The 16,623-nt window shown below is 40.3% G+C and overlaps 1 pseudogene; it reads left to right on the top strand.

Annotated features, from left to right (window-relative positions):
• Positions 1 to 16,623, top strand: part of LOC139257831 (cullin-3-like) — a 131,015-nt pseudogene that overhangs the window by 84,336 nt on the left and 30,056 nt on the right.

Raw genomic sequence — 16,623 nt, forward strand, 5'->3', positions numbered from 1 at the left:
CAAAACCAAATTGCCAACTAATAATTATAGAAATGTTGACCATTTTGTAGATATCTTTACAGTGCAGTTTCTTGAAGATTATGCTAATACTAAGGAAGCTAGTAATTATCCATTTGGATAGATGGAAGAAATTGCATCCTTATTTGTGGAGAGTACACACCCAAAAATTAGAATGGCTGACAATTACTGGAAATCCAATGTGTAGAAGAAATAAAGTCAACTTTATTATTGTCTTCCACAATGTTTGGTGTTGAATTTTTCGAGTAACATTTGTGCTACATGGTTGCAAAACACTCTGGAGGGGCTCCAAAAAAGGCTACGTGGTTGATCCCACACTTAAGGAAATGATGTATGAGGAAAGAGTCACTACCCTGGGTCTTTTCTCTCCTGAAAAGACAAGCCTGATGTGGGATATGCTGGAAGTGTTTGGAGTTGTGAAAAATTTGGACCGATTGAATCCAAGTAAATTTTCTGCCATGTACAGATTATAAGCACATGGTCGTATTTACAAATTATGGACAACAAAAGAAAATAGAAAATGTGGGAAACTTTTTTCTAAATGGATGGTAAAAGTATGGAACAAATTACCGGCACAGATGGTGGAACAAGAAACTATAATGGGTTTCAAGAAGGTTCTTGTTAACTAATGGGATTCAGAGTTATTAGAAATGCACCAAGGGAATACCAATGAAGTAGACTAGATGGACTGAAGATCTTCTCCTGTCTGAAACTGTTTGTGGGTAGTTCAAAGGTTTGTGATTGGATAATGTTGTGATTTACATTTGACTTATGGCAGATATAGACTTTCTAAAATCAACGATGGTCTAATAATGTTTAAATCCCTTCGTTACCTGTCCCGTCTTTAGCTCTGCAACCTCTGACAATCCCATGAACTTTCAGCTCTTCTGACTCAGGAATTTTATGTATTCACCTCCTTTGCCCCACAATTGGCAACTGTTCCTTGAGCTGCTTAGGCCATGCACTCTGGAATTCTCTTCCTGAAGCCACTACCTCAACACCAAGATAGCACAAGACAATTCTGCATTTTTTTGGCTGCATGGAATTTGCTGCAAAACTCTAGACAAATAAACGATAAAGAACAATTAAGCCCTTCCTGTGAGGGACTCAGGGAAAGGAGAGATTGAACAATGAGGAAGCAGGACACTAGGTCGAATGCTCCCAAGGGCTGAGTGCTACCAATCACTTGCACTGGCGTGAGGAAGAGACTTGTGGTGTAAAGGACTTTCTGCATTCACTACTGAAGGTCCTGAGTGTAGAACCCCAGCAGTGTACTGCACTTGTTCTGTATATATCCACATATCCGCGGCATAACTAAAACCGCCTTTTCCACCTCCGTAACATTGCCCGCCTCCGCTCCGTCTCCGCTCATCTGCTGAAACCCTCATCCATGCCTTTGTTACCTCTAGACTTGACTACATAAGAGCAAAAAAATAGGAGCAGGAGTAGGCCATACGGCCCTCGAGCCTGCTCTGCTGTTCAATACGATCATGGCTGATCTGATCATGGACTCGGGTCCACTTCCCTGCCCGCTCCCCATAACCCCTTAATCCCTTATCGGTTAAGAAACTGTCGATCTCTGTCTTAAATTTATTCAATTACCCAGCTTCCACAGCTCTCTGAGGCAGCGAATTCCATAGATTTACAACCCTCTGAGAAGAAATTCCTCCTCATCTCAGTTTTAAATGGGCGGCCCCTTATTCTAACATTATGCCCTCTAATTCTAGTCTCCCCTATCAGTGGAAACATCCTCTCTGCATCCATCTTGTCAAGCCCCCTCATAATCTTATACGTTTCAATAAGATCACTTCTCATTCTTCTGAATTCCAATGAGTAGAGGTCCAATCTACTCAACCTTTTCTCATAAGTCAACCCTCTCCTCTCCAGAATCAACCTAGTGAACCTTCTCTGAACTGCCTCCAAAGCAAGTATATCCTTTTGTAAATATGGAAATCAAAACTGTACGCAGTACTCCAGGTGTGGCCTCACCAATACCCTGTATAACTGCAGCAAAACGTCCCTGCTTTTATACTCCATCCCCTTTGCAATAAAGGCCAAGATTCTATTGGCCTTCCTGATCACTTGCTGTACCTGCATACTAACCTTTTATGTTTCATGCACAAGTACCCCCAGGTCCCGCTGTACTGCACCACTTTGCAATTTTTCTCCATTTTAAATAATAGCTTGCTCTTTGATTTTTTTTCCTGCCAAAGTGCATGACCTCACACTTTCCAACATTATACTCCATCTGCCAAATTTTTGCCCACTCACTTAGCGTGTCTGTCCTTTTGCAGATTTTTTTGTGTCCTCACACATTGCTTTTCCTCCCATCTTTGTATCGTCAGCAAACTTGGCTATGTTATACTCTGTCCTTTCTTCCAAGTCGTTAATATAGATTGTAAATAGTTGGAGTCCCAGTACTGATCCCTGCGGCATCCCACTAGTTACTGATTGCCAACCCGAGAATGAACCATTTATCCCGACTCTCTGTTTTCTGTTAGTTAGCCAATCCTCTATCCATGCTAATATATTACCCCCAACCCCGTGCAATAACCTTTTATGTGGCACCTTGTCAAATGTCTTCTGGAAGTCCAAATGTACCACATCCACTGGTTTCCCTTTATCCACCCTGTTCGTTACATCCTCAAAGAATTCCAGTAAATTTGTCAAACATGACTTCCCCTTTATAAATCCATGCTGACTCTGCCTGACCGAATTTTGTTTTCCCAAATGTCCTGCTACTGCTTCTTTAATAATGGATTCCAACATTTTCCCAATCACTGATGTTCGGCTAACTGGTCTGTAGTTTCCTGCTTTTTGTCTCCTTTTTCAAATAGGGATGTTACATTTGCAGTTTTCCAATCTGCTGGGACCTCCCCAGAATCCAAGGAATTTTGGTAAATTACAACCAATGGATCCACTATCCCTGACGCTACTTCTCTTAAGACCCTAGGATGCAAGCCATCAGCTCCAGGGGATTTATCTGCCTTTAGTCCCATTATCTTACTGAGTACCACCTCGTTAGTGATTGTGTTATGTTCCTCTTTCTCCCCCCACCCCCCCGCCTCCATAACCCCTTGACTATCCACTGTTGGGATATTGTTAGTGACCTCTACTGTAAAGACTGATACAAAATATTTGTTCAGAGTTTCTGTCATCTCCATGTTCCCCATTACTAATTCCTCAGTCTCGTCCTCTAAGGGACCAACATTTACTTTAGCCACTTTTTTTTTCCTTTTTATATACCTATACAAACTCTTGCTATCTGTTTTTATATTTTGTGCTAGTTTACTTTCATAGTCTATCTTCCCTTTCTTAATCAAGGAATTACTCCAACTCGCTCCTGGCTGGCCTCCCACATTCTACACTATGTAAACTTGAGGTCATCCAAAACTCGGCAGCCCGTGTCCTAACTCGCACCAAGTCACGATCACCCACCACACATGTGCTTGCTGACCTACATTGGTTCCTGTTTAAACAACGTCTCTATTTCAGAATTCTCATCCTTGTTTATAAATCCCTCCATAGCCTTGCCCCTCTCTATCTCTGTAATCTATTTCTGCCTCACAACCCCACGAGATGACTGCGTTCCTCAAATTCTGCCCTCTTGAGCATCCCTGATTATAACTGCTCAACCATCGGTGGCTGTGTCTTCAGCTGCTTGGGCCCCAACCTCTGGAATTCCCTCCCTAAATCTCTCCACCTCTCTACTTCTGTTTCCTCCTTTAAGATGCTCCCCAAAACCTACCTCTTTAACCAAGCTTTTGTGGGTCAGTGTCAAATTTATCTGTTATAGAAACATAGAAAATAGGTGCAGGAGTAGGCCATTCGATGTCTTATAACACTGCTGTGAAGCGCCTTGGGACATTTTACTACGTTAGCAGTGCTATATAAATAAACGTTGTTGTAAGAAGTGTGCTTTGCTTTGATGCTGACAAGTAAAACATATATTGTAAATAAACTTATTACCTCAATTTGGAACCGAATCAAACTCCTGTTTATATTTCCATTTTCTGGAACAACTTGACGTGAAGATCAGTGGCGATCTAGGATTCGTGAGAATTTTAGAGTTATAGAAGTTTTATAGGAGCAGAAATAAGAGAGGCTACAGCCTCTGGATTATGTGGTGTGCAGCAAGACCGTTGAAGAGAACAGCTTACTTAAATACCGTTCTGTTGTATCACAGCCAGCATGTTAGCAATTGGGATTGCACCAGTACAAGCTAAGCATTGACGTACAATGGATTTTGTTAATAGAATGGTTGTCGTACCTGTACTGTGAATGCATTGGCAAAATATTTTTGTTGCCAAAAATGTAAAGTTTAGCATAAGTTGTAACCAGCTGAAATTGTTTTTTTAAGAAATAATGCATAGTTTAAATTTTGTAATGAATATTCAACAATGAAGCTTTAAAGGTTCATCACTCTATGTAAGAGGAGTTCAGACGAGCCCAGCTTAGTTTGTGTTCAAATGTTACAATTATGTCACTTACAAACCATGCAGAATGCATTTTTCAAACCAAGTTGGAAAACTCCTATCCTGTTGATGCCTTTTTGCAGTCCTAACCAGAAACTTATTATGTAAGCTAATTGTTAAATGCAAAGCTGTGCTCACCTACAAGAGTTTCTCATTTGTGATTCTCACATGGAAACCTTTCATAAACTGTAACAAATATGTAAACTCTTCGAGTATTACAAATGCGTGCTGGCATGCTGTTCTCAATTAACTAAGCATGGTGTCATTTCTGGTAACTGTTGCTCCACTTGCTGTAATGTGGCTTTTTAAATTTTTTAAAAGTCATACTGGTCCAGAAACTGGATATCCTGTACTGATTACCTCAATACTGTATGTCGACGATGCTTAATATTCAAGCCAGCAGAGTTTGCTGGTGTGACACAAATGCTGTAGCAGCCATTAGTGATAGAGATTGAATTTTTTAAAAGTCATTCACGGGAAATGGGTGTCGCAGGCAAAGCCAGCATTTATTGCCCATCCCGAATTGCTCTCGAAGTGGTGGTGAGCCGCCGTCTTGAACTGCTGCAGTCCATATGGTGAAGGTACTCCCATAGTGCTGTCTTTGTTGTAGCGATTTGGTACAACTGAGTGGCTTGCTAGGCCAGAATCAACCACATTGCTGTGGGTCTGGAGTCACATATAGGCCAGACCGGGTAAGGACGGCAGATTTCCTTTCCTAAAAGACATTAGTGAACCAGATGGGTTTTTCTGACAATTTGGTAGTTTCATGGTCATCATTACTGCTACTAGCTTTTTAATTCCAGATTTATTAAATTAATTGAATTTAAATTCCCCTAGCTGCCATGGTGGCATTTGAACTCGCATCTCCCGATTTATTAGTCCAGGAACATAACCACTATGCTAACATACCTTTCTACATTAGTGAGTAAGTATAACAGTCCTGGCTCATTTTGTGCCAGCCTATGGAACAGAAAGCTGACCGAAGTGCCAGCTATTTTACAGTTTATCAGCTTAAGTTCTTTTCCATATAAAAGATTGTAGATTGTGTTACACCTCTTTGACCTAATATTCTTCCAGCCCATTTTTAATTGTTGGTACAGTATAATTTGCTAGTCTGATGTATTCAGATTAGGTTTTCCTCTTCCATTCCTTTAAAAAGAGAAACTTTTGATAGTTTACTTATGAAAGCTGTTTTCAGAGAGTATATTTTTCTATAATTTATTTTTGTTTTACTAGAGGTGCAATTCGAAATGCCTGCCAAATGCTAATGATTCTTGGCCTAGAAGGACGATCAGTGTATGAAGAAGATTTTGAGGCTCCGTTTTTAGAAATGTCTGCTGAATTCTTCCAGGTATCTATAATGTTATAGTTTGTTTAAAGGTTCAATGCTTTTAATGATTTTTTTAATAAGGCAATGCATAATCATTAAAAAAATCTCTAGTTTTAAGATCATTATGCAATATATTTCTTTTTCAAACTTGTTTGTTAATCAGTAAAATGGTCAACTGTTTCTTTCTACACAGATGGAAAGCCAGAAGTTCTTAGCAGAGAATAGTGCATCTGTGTACATTAAGAAAGTGGAGGCACGGATTAACGAAGAAATTGAACGAGTTATGCACTGTCTTGATAAATCTACGGAAGAACCAATTGTGAAGGTGGTGGAGAGAGAACTAATTTCTAAGCATATGAAGACTATAGTAGAAATGGAAAACTCTGGCCTAGTTCATATGTTAAAAAATGGAAAGACAGAAGGTAATTTCAAAAGGGCAATAGGATTTTCTCTTGTACACAATTGAACGGACAAGAGATGTAGATTTCAAGTTTAATTTTTGGTACCCTGTATATCTGAATATTTTCACAATTCAGGTTTAGCTATATTTAGATTAATTTGTGTTGAGTTTGTGGTTGCTATTATATGAATCTTTGGGTTAATGTACAGTGATCATCTTTGCTATGATTTTAATTCAAGGTAGAGTTCATTTTGTTGCCAGTTTGGATTTAATGTTAACTCGTTTTATTAACCTTATGAATGTCACAATCCACTTTTTTTTTCCTTGAGGGAACAAGTGAGAATTTGTATTTCTGTTTGAAGTCTGTTAAGTAAGTAACATTGCACATTTGTGAACACTTCCACGGAGAAAATGCAGCAGGAGTTTTACCGAGTATAAATTTAACAAAAAGTAGTAAGTTTATCACATCTATATGTTGTAAAGCATCCCCATCGTTTCCAGCTCATCTGGTGCTGCATCAAAAGCAACTCTCTTTTAGCGGTGGTAGCAGAAAATATAAACTCTTGTTGAATCTTCCAATAGGAAGTCTCTGGAAAAAGTAAATTGGACTGTTGGCAGCTCTCGGGTATTCTGTTTTCCCAGGACTAGATTTGTTTTTTTACATTTCAGCTACATAGAATTGTTTTTATAATGCTATTCTAATATTTTAAATATAATTTTTAATACATTTCTGCTGTCTTTACTTCCCATTCTCTTTCCTATTTTTCTCGAGCTTCAATTTTAACTAGTTTACATTATTTTATATCTAGACACACATTATTTATATTATCTATACACATACATACTATATTTTAATAGTTGGCTGTTTTGCGGTGCCTCCTTCATCTTCCAATTTCAGATCGGGCTGGAGCCCACGTAACTTTAATTAGTTCATGATTTTGCTCAAAATTGATTCCTTAGTGGTTTTTATTTAGAAAGGAAGACTGAGCATTATAGTTTGACCTGATTGTTGGTGTGATTAGGTCAAGTTATGATATGAAAATCTGAAACATTCAGCAGCTTGAATCAACCCACGTGTCTGACAAGAACTTATCGGTGGCACAGGGAGCTGAGTATTGCTGATCTGGTCTGCACTGCTTGAGGTTGCAAACTGGCTGTTTGGTAATGTGTTCAACGCATAAAATAGACTCTCTGGGTTTAGGTGATTATATAAACTTCTGATAAATTCACAATTTAATATCTTGTAAGACCTTCAAGTGTTACCATCTTTATGCTCCCGGTCACCATTTATTCTCTATTGTAAACTGCAGAATTCCCCTTTTATTTACAAATTTTCCAAGTAAATTGTAATCGTGTCCCTGTGCAGCAACCCAAACCATTTACCATAATTCAGTCCAATTACTGTTTTACTTAGGTTTAGTTAGGGCAAGAGTGGTACCTTAAAGGATGCCCAAAAATTTGACACATGCCCAACTACAGGATAAGGTGTTGGTTTAGCTATATTTTGAGCACCCAACTAGTGTCTGACTCCTATGGTCTCGATTAATTTTTAGTGCTGTTTTCAATTAAACATATTTCTATAGTGCAATAGAATTTTCCCAAAACTTCAAACAGAATTTTTTTTAAAGAACTTAAATTATACAAAGGATCTGAGTGATTGAAAAAGCATAAAAATCTATAGGTATGAGAAATAAAGTTTAACTGTCTTGTTTGTAACCTTCATTATTGGCCTCCTTTGTGTAGAAACCACAAATTACCCTTTTGTCACAGTACGGAGACACTGGAACAATCCCAAGAATAGTAAGAAACAGAAGTTATTTTTAACTTAAGTTTTTTTTAATATAACTTATTAGAGAGTGAGTTAAAGGCTGTAATTAATCTCGTTCCCAGTGTTCTTAACGTTCTGTGTATCTCGCACGTAAATGACATTGAGAATAATGGATGGCTTGGCACTGTCACAAGGTTGTAACACATGAAATTGCATGATCTAAGCAATGAGGGCAAAGCTAAAGTCGATATGCTAGAGTCGATTTACAAATATCATCCAAACCCTTTGTGTGCAGCCTTGAACACACTCCAAATATTCCTTTTAATGTGTACAGACTCCAGCTTTTCAATTTGAATATTTCCATTTCTGTTGCCAATTTTTCTTGTATACAGCTCTGAGTCTTGTGACAGAAAGAGGGATTATTTTAATTTTGGTGATTTGTTTTTTGTACTTATTAAGTTGAGCAATGTTGGCACTGGGCAAGGGATTACGTTCCCATTTTGAGTACCAAGCATCAACAATGAGCACTCAAAAGTCAAGTATGTCACGGAACAAGAATGGAGGTGCTTCTACATTGTCCTATGAATGTGTCTTAACAGAGCATCCCTACTGCAATATTGTGACATTTTTCTATTTTCCACAACAGCCATCCTCTGGCCTTTGAGTCTGATTGGCAATTAGGAGTTTTTCTGGCCATGCTCGCATGGAACTGGGTTGACGCCCCTCAAACAAATTCACTTGGGATCTTCATGGTTAGCACATTCTTTTCATCCCATCATCTAAACTGGTTTTAAACTGGTATCCAAGAATTGAAAAGCCAGTGGGAACCCACTGCACCACCTGTCACTATGAAGGGATATTCTACACAATTATAAAGTTAAGCCAGTATTCTTGGCTTAGTTAGAGATTTAAGGATTTTACTGATTTTATTTTTACATTCCTTTTTCATTGTTTTTCAAGAGTAGTTTTGTCAAATGTGGGCACATTCTGTTGTCTCAGGAGGTTGAGATTATTTAAGAGGCATCCATTGCCTTAAAATAGTACTCAGTATAAAAATGCACTGATTTATATTTTGGATTTAAACTCTACTGTTCTATCTTCATATTGCAAGATAATTATGAATGAGGAAGGCCGCCTGGCATGCTTCAGTTCATCTATCCAGAAAGGCCCTGAAGTCGCACCATTGCAGCATCCAATTATTTCTTCTTCTCTGCTGTTCTATTTGGAAGTCAATTCCATATGTTGATCATTTTCTCTGAAGAAGACCTGCTATTAGTCCTAAATTTACTTGGACTAGTTTGAACCTTTATCCTACTTGCAATTTAGTTTAAAATAATATTTCGGATTAACCTTTGTCATATCCTTCGCTATCTGTCTTGTACCTCTATGGCCACTGCTCAGGCACCCAGGTTTCTACAATTTTTATTCATGACTCAGACTTCTAATACTAGAAATCCAACTTCTGTCTGCACTCCTACAAAGGTTGAATGTCTTGCTTTCTTAATGACCAGAGTTGAACACAGTGCTTGGGTGTGGTCTGACTGGAGCAGTACACAGTTTGAATCTGATTCCTCTGACGTATCCTCTTTATTGATTGCAACATCTGTATTGGTTGGACGTATTGCACATTGAGTCTAAGACGCTAGGTCTCTTTCAATTTCTTCCTTGGCTATTTCTTAAAGTAAACGTCTTGCTCAATTTCCTTCCTGTGTACACTACTTTACACTTGTCCATATTAAATTGTATCTGTCATTACGCTGCCAACTTGCACATTTTGGCCAACTCATTTTGTAATTTCTGAGCTGCCACCTCTGAATGCACTATCCTTTCTAATTTGGCATCATCCATATCTTGACCAATTTGCAACTGAGTTTCTGAATCTAAGTCATTGAGGTGTATATTAAGGATTATAGTGGTCTTCGCACTGATTGCTGCGGCCTCCAACATAATTCATCGAAGCCATTGTTTTCTCAGAAGTTGCCACAGTTCTCCTTTGCATAGGCTGCCAATCTTAAGTGACCAGGGACCAAATTAATGTAACCAGCTCTGCCAATTATAAAGGAATAATAAGGGACATAAACAAATGTGGAGGAACTTGTGTATCGCGACACTATTCAGAAACAGCTCTGTTTTGTACTGGAAAAACGTACTGTTCTTTCTGCTCAAAACTTTGTAAAGACAGAGTATCACAGCAGCTCCTTGAGCAGAGAAGGACCCAGTTGCACATGTGTACCATTTGCATGGAACCCACTTTTAACAAATGGCTAGGAGAAAATCTGATGGTTATGTTTAGCAACATAATGCTGAAGTTTTTCTGCAGGATGAAGGACAGTTTACTGTTGAGCTCAATCTAATGTGATAGGTTCCACTATACATTCCCAGTTGCCACTTACACCCAGGGTAATTCACACAATCTGGGTACAAGTGACCATGCTTGTGACTACTTGTTAACGGAGAGCAATTTGATTCTCCGATCTGTTGAAATTCCGTCTCGGTTGACTCACTTAAATCTGTGCAAAAAGACCTGTTCTCTGATGAAGGGTCAAATGTGGCAGTGTGCTTCCCAGAGCCTCCTTTTATTGAGATGACACTTCCCAAATTGTCTATGCAGAGTTGTATTGTTTCAGTCATGGGTACCTTGTTAGCCTCCAGAAAATGTTCTATGTATAAAGCTTTTATTCTTATTGGAACCAATTTACTCATTGCTGCTAGGGTAATGATCAAAACTCTTGTGGACTGATCGCTAATATCTTCATTTATTTGCAGTATATACCCATCACCTAGTTCATTGAGGTTTTCTTTGTCAGTTATTGTGACCAACAATTTGCTGTTGATGGAAAATCTACTTGAACACCCAGTAAAAATGAGGATCTTGAAAGCCATCTGGAAAAATTGAAAGGCAAATCAGGCCAAGCTGGCATATGAATCACTTCAACTTGATGCAGTTTTATTTTTCTTATTTAACTGCAGTGCCCCTTTCAATAAGATTGACTGTGCAACAGGGGCAAGAGATGTGCTCAACAGTAATATTTAGCATTGTTGACTTTAAAGTTTATTACTAAAATGTGTGTGTCTGCATTTTAAAATTTAACCGTTACACTGTAGAACCATTTTGCAGTGCACAATCAAGGTAGTACAAAAAATCCTTTATATCCTGTTTCAGACCTAGCTTGTATGTACAAGCTTTTCAGTCGCGTGCCAAATGGACTGAAAACTATGTGTGAATGTATGAGTTCATACCTGAGAGAACAGGGCAAGGCACTGGTGTCTGAGGAAGGAGAAGGCAAGAACCCAGTGGACTACATCCAGGTCAGTATGAGACAGTTCTGTGCTTTCATTGTAATTGCTGTTAAGTAGAAGGGAAAAACAGCTAGTAACCTGAATCAAAATACACAAGTAGATTGCAATGTGCTTTTATCAGTTCATCAATCTGTACAGTTTAACTAGCACACTTGGATTTTTATTGGATGTGATGGAATATTTTTTTGTCAAAAGGTTTTCAGTTAGCATAATTTATAAAGTGAATGCCATTTGAAGGTTACATTGAACTAAAAGTCAAAAATAAATCTGATCAATATAAAAAATTTGAATCACCTAGGGCAATATCATTCTAGGGTAGGGGTAGGGTGAGAAGTATGTTCAGTGTAAAGTATTCTCTCTTTCTCCCTCCACACACACGATCTACTCCAACCTCCCTTCCCCTTGCCAAAAAAAAGGAGAAAATATTTCTGGGACTTATTCCAACTTTTACCAGAGTTCATAACTTGCATTGAAAGCATAGCAGCAATTGAGAAGGCCAGTTCTTGCTGACTAATAGCAGCAGATCAGAAATTGTCAAAGTTATATAATCGGAGTTTGAAGGAAACTCTCAATGACTGGACCTGCAAACTTTTTTATTTACTTTTACAAATCGAGGCACTTTTACATTGTTTAGTAGCTTCATAGCTGGGGGGTACAGTAAATACTGAGGAGGACCAACAAAATTCAAGAAGATACTAACAAACTTGGATAATGGGCATGTAAATGGCAAATTAATTTCAGTATAGCTAAGTGTGAGATGATACATTTTGGTAGGAGGAATAAGGAGGCCACCAATTCCTTGGAAAATAAGAGTCTAAATGGGGTTACAGTCGCAAATGGAGCGAGGGGTACAGATTCACAGATCATTAAAATTAGCAACGCAGGTTAACAAAATCCTAAAAAGTGCAACAAAGCATTGGGGTTCATTTCTAGAGGAATAGAATTCAAAAGCAGAGGGGTATGGTAAATACAAAGGATTTTAATTAGACCACATTTAGTATACTCTGCACAGTTCTGGTCTCCATATTATAAAAAGGATATAGAAGCACTGGAAGTGCAAAAAGGATTTACGCGGGTACAACTATCAGGAAAGACTGAACGGGCTAGAAAAGGGAAGACTGAGAGGTGACCTGATAGAGGTCTATGTATGTAATAGGATGGTGCTGCCCATGTGCTGTTCCAATAACTCAATAGCAGTATTGTTGACCCAGACTTTCATGGATTTAAAAAATTGAATCGCCGAAGGCAATATAATTTCTAGAGGTGTAGGGATAAATGACCTGGCATTACTGGTGTAAACATCACACTCCCATGATCCAGTTTTAAAAATATTGAATTACTTTGTTGATAGCTTAGTCAATGTTTCAATAACTATACCAAAATTATTCTAGGGTAATGTCGTTTACAAATAATTAGTTAAGATATAACTGGAGGTTTATCATAGATTCTGAAAACTTCAGGCTTATTGAAATGGAGATGTGCAGAATGGGCCTGCAGATTTAATATACATATTTTTGCTCGAACAGGGCCTTCTCGATCTGAAGGGCAGATTTGATCGTTTCCTTCAGGATTCATTCAACAATGATCGTCTTTTTAAACAGACCATTGCTGGTGACTTTGAATACTTCCTTAATCTCAACTCCCGATCTCCAGAATATTTGTCATTATTTATTGATGACAAACTTAAAAAGGGAGTGAAGGGCGTAAGTATTTATTTCTAGTCATTTTTTTTCACCCTTTATCTGTCCTCTTCCTTAAGATATAATAATGCTGTTCACTGAATTTTAGCACCTTTCTGATCTTCCCTCAGTGACTATTTTAAATGTCTAAGTCTCAAAAGGCTATTTGAATAATAATCGGCCACTTTCCACATCCTATCATGTGTACAGTTCCATTAGAAGTGTAGGATAGCAGTCAAGAACCAAAACTCTGGGTTCCTTATCCATGGATGCTTGGAGGTTTATAGAACAGAAGCAAGTCATTGACCCATTATTGTATCTGTGCTCTGCAGCAATTTCTTAACCCCCACCCACTTTGTAGACTAGAGATGCTGAAGACAGTTGTGGTGTTGCCACAGTAACTTGCATTTTTAGTGCCTCTTTAATACAAATGTAGTAAGCAGTGAAGGGGATAGTAACACATTTCATGAGGACATAGACAGACTGGTGATATTAGCAAACACATGGCACAGAGAAATGTGAAGTAATGCATTTTGGTAGAAAGAATGAGGAGAGGCAGTATAAAGTAAATTATATAATTTTAAAGTGGGTACAGGAACAGAGAGACCTGGTGGTGTGCGTATACCAATCTCTGAAGTTGGCAGGACAGGTTGAGAAGGCTGTTTTTTAAAAAACCATACCATCTCCCGTGAATGAAGCAGCGTATTCGATTTGTGACGGAGCATTCTCCAGCAGATGTGCGATTACTGGGAAATGAGAGAGTCTTCAACAAGCTGATTTAATGCTCTTGGTCTTACTTTTTAATTGGCCTCAATTGAGTGCTTTGATGTGCCCTTGGTACACAAGCCACACGGGTGAATTGCGCCATTGTAATTGACTGAATTTAGACTAATTGAAACTGCATTTAAAGTAATTGTTGCAGGAGAAATGGACCTGGGTCAGGCTTCAATTGACTGCTAGTTACTGCAGGTGCAGGTAATTAACGCTGGATTCAAGTGACCATGGGTGGGCGCAATGAGATGAACACCCCTGAACGGGCGCAACTGGCAGATGCTCGCCAGTTCACCTGTGGGCGGGGATGGCTTTGCGTAAATTAATCTTTGAACCAGCATAAAAGATTGCAGATACACCAGCGTAAAGTAGTTATGGCCGCAACTCATGTTTAAAATTCTGCTATTTAATTTGCTTCCACTCACATTACGCAGAGGGCAAGTCTTGCAGAAACTCCACGCCCATGATTTAATATTGATGTGCAGTGATCAAGTAAATAATTCAGAAATTCCACATTCAATTTGTTCAGAGAAAGGATTTTATACTGAGATTGGGTTGAATTGTTAACTCTCCGAGGAGGCATATTGTGAGCTGTGATTGAGATTTCAGTTATTCAAGTGCTGATAAAATTTACAGATCTGTACAGAAGACTGTCCTTTGATTATAATGGGGAATAAGGAAATGTTAGAGAAATTAAACAAATACTTTGTGTCTGTCTTCACGAAGAAGACATAAAAAACCTCCCGGAAATAGTGGAGAACCAAGGCTCTAGTGAAAATGAGGAACTGAAGTCATTAGTATTAATACAAAAATAGTACTGGAGAAATGAATGGGACTGAAAGCTGATAAATTCCCTGGACCTGATGGCCTACATTCTAGGGTTTTGAAAGAGGTGGCGTATCATCATCATAGCAGTCCCTCGAAATCGAGGAAGACTTGCTTCCACTCTAAAAGTGAGTTCTCAGGTGACTGAACAGTCCAATGCAGGAATTACAGTCTCTGTCACAGGTGGGGCAGACAGTCATTGAAGGAAAGGATGGGTGGGGAGTCTGGTTTGCGCACGCCTCTTCCGCTGCCTGCACTTGCTTTCTGCATGCTCTTGGCGAAGAGACTAGAGGTGCTCAGCGCTCTCCGGGATGCTCTTCCTCCACTTAGGGCGGTGTTTGACCAGGGATTCCCAGGTGTCGATGGGGATGTTGCATTTTATCAAGGAGGCTTTGAGGGTGTCCTTGAAACGTTTCCTCTGCCCACCTGGGGCTCGCTTGCCGTTTAGGAGTTCCGAGTAGAGCGCTTGCTTTGGGATTCTTGTGTCAGGCATGCGAACAATGTGGCCCGCCCAACGGAGCTGGTCGAGTGTGGTCAGTGCTTCGATGCTGGGCCTGAAGTTTGTCGCCATCCTCAGCCTGCTCCATGACGACAAGGCGTGATCCTGACTAACGAATCCACCACAGACCCAATCCACGTCCAGATCGGGGTCAAGCAGGGCCTGATTGAGGACACTAACGTTGGTGCGTTTGTCCTCCCAGGGGATTTGCAGGATCTTGTGGAGACATCGTTGGTGGTATTTCTCCAGCGATTTGAGGTGTCTACTGTATATGGTCCACGTCTCTGAGCCATACAGGAGGGCGGGTATCACAACAGCCCTGTCGACCATGAACTTGGTGGCAGATTTGAGGGCCTGATCTTTGAACACATTCTTCTTCAGGTGACCGAAGGCTGCACTGGCGCACTGGAGGCAGTGTTGAATCTCGTCGTCTATGTCTGCCCTTGCTGATAATAAGCTCCCGAGGTATGGAAAGTGGTCCGCGTTGTCCAGGGCCGTGGATCTTGATGACTCTGGAGCAGTGCTGTGTGGCGGGGTCAGTTTGGTGGAGAACCTTTGTCTTACAGATGTTTAGTGTAAGGCCCATGCTTTCGTACGCCTCGGTGAAGATGTTGACTGACTTGGAGTTCAGCCTCTGTGCGCAGATGCAAGCATCGTCTGCGTACTGTAGCTCGATGACAGAGGATGGGACAGTCTTGGATCTGGCCTGGAGGTGACGAAAGTTGAACAGGTTCCCACTGGTTCTGTAATTTAGTTCCACTCCAGCGGGGCGCTTGTTGAGTGTGAAGTGGAGCATTGCAGCGAGGAAGATCGCGCCAACCGTCTTCTCGCTGGCGCAGCCCTGCTTGACCCTGGTCCGGACGTGGATTGGGTCTGTGGTGGATCCATTGGTTAGGATCACGGCTTGCATGTCGTCATGGAGCAGGCGGAGGATGGCGACAAACTTTTGGGGGCAGCCGAAATGGAGGAGGACGCTCCATAGTCCCTCACGGTTAACAGTGTCAAAGAAGGCCATGTACAAGGGTTGATGCTCTTCACTGCATTGCTCTTGCAGTTGTCACGCTGTAAAGGTCATGTCCGTTGTACCCCGTAGTGGACGGAATTCGCACTGTGACTCTGGGAGGAGCTCCTCAGCCACAGGAAGAACACGGTTGAGGAGGATTCTAGCGATTACCTTCCCAGTGGCTGATAACAGGGAGATTTCTCTGTAGTTGCTGCAGTCGGACTTGTCCCCTTTTTTAAAGATGGTCACGATTACTGCATCTCTGAGATCTCCTGGCATGCTCTCCTCCTTCCAGATGAGAAAGATGAGGTAATACATTCCTACCAATAGTGCCTCTCCGCCATACTTTAGTGCCTCGGCGGGGATTCCGTCCGTCCTTGATGTTCTTGAGCTGACGTATGGCCTTTTCTACCTCGTGCAGGGCTGGGGTTTTGCTGAGATGGTGGCGGGTTGTATGCTGCGGGATGGAGTCGAGAATACTCGTGTCAAAGGCAGAGTCTCAATTAAGGAGATCTTTGAAGGGCTCCTGACTGCCTTGGTGTCCTTGATGAATGT

The sequence above is a fragment of the Pristiophorus japonicus genome, unplaced genomic scaffold (assembly GCF_044704955.1).
Source record: "Pristiophorus japonicus isolate sPriJap1 unplaced genomic scaffold, sPriJap1.hap1 HAP1_SCAFFOLD_911, whole genome shotgun sequence".
In the NCBI taxonomy this organism is placed as follows: domain Eukaryota; kingdom Metazoa; phylum Chordata; class Chondrichthyes; family Pristiophoridae; genus Pristiophorus; species Pristiophorus japonicus.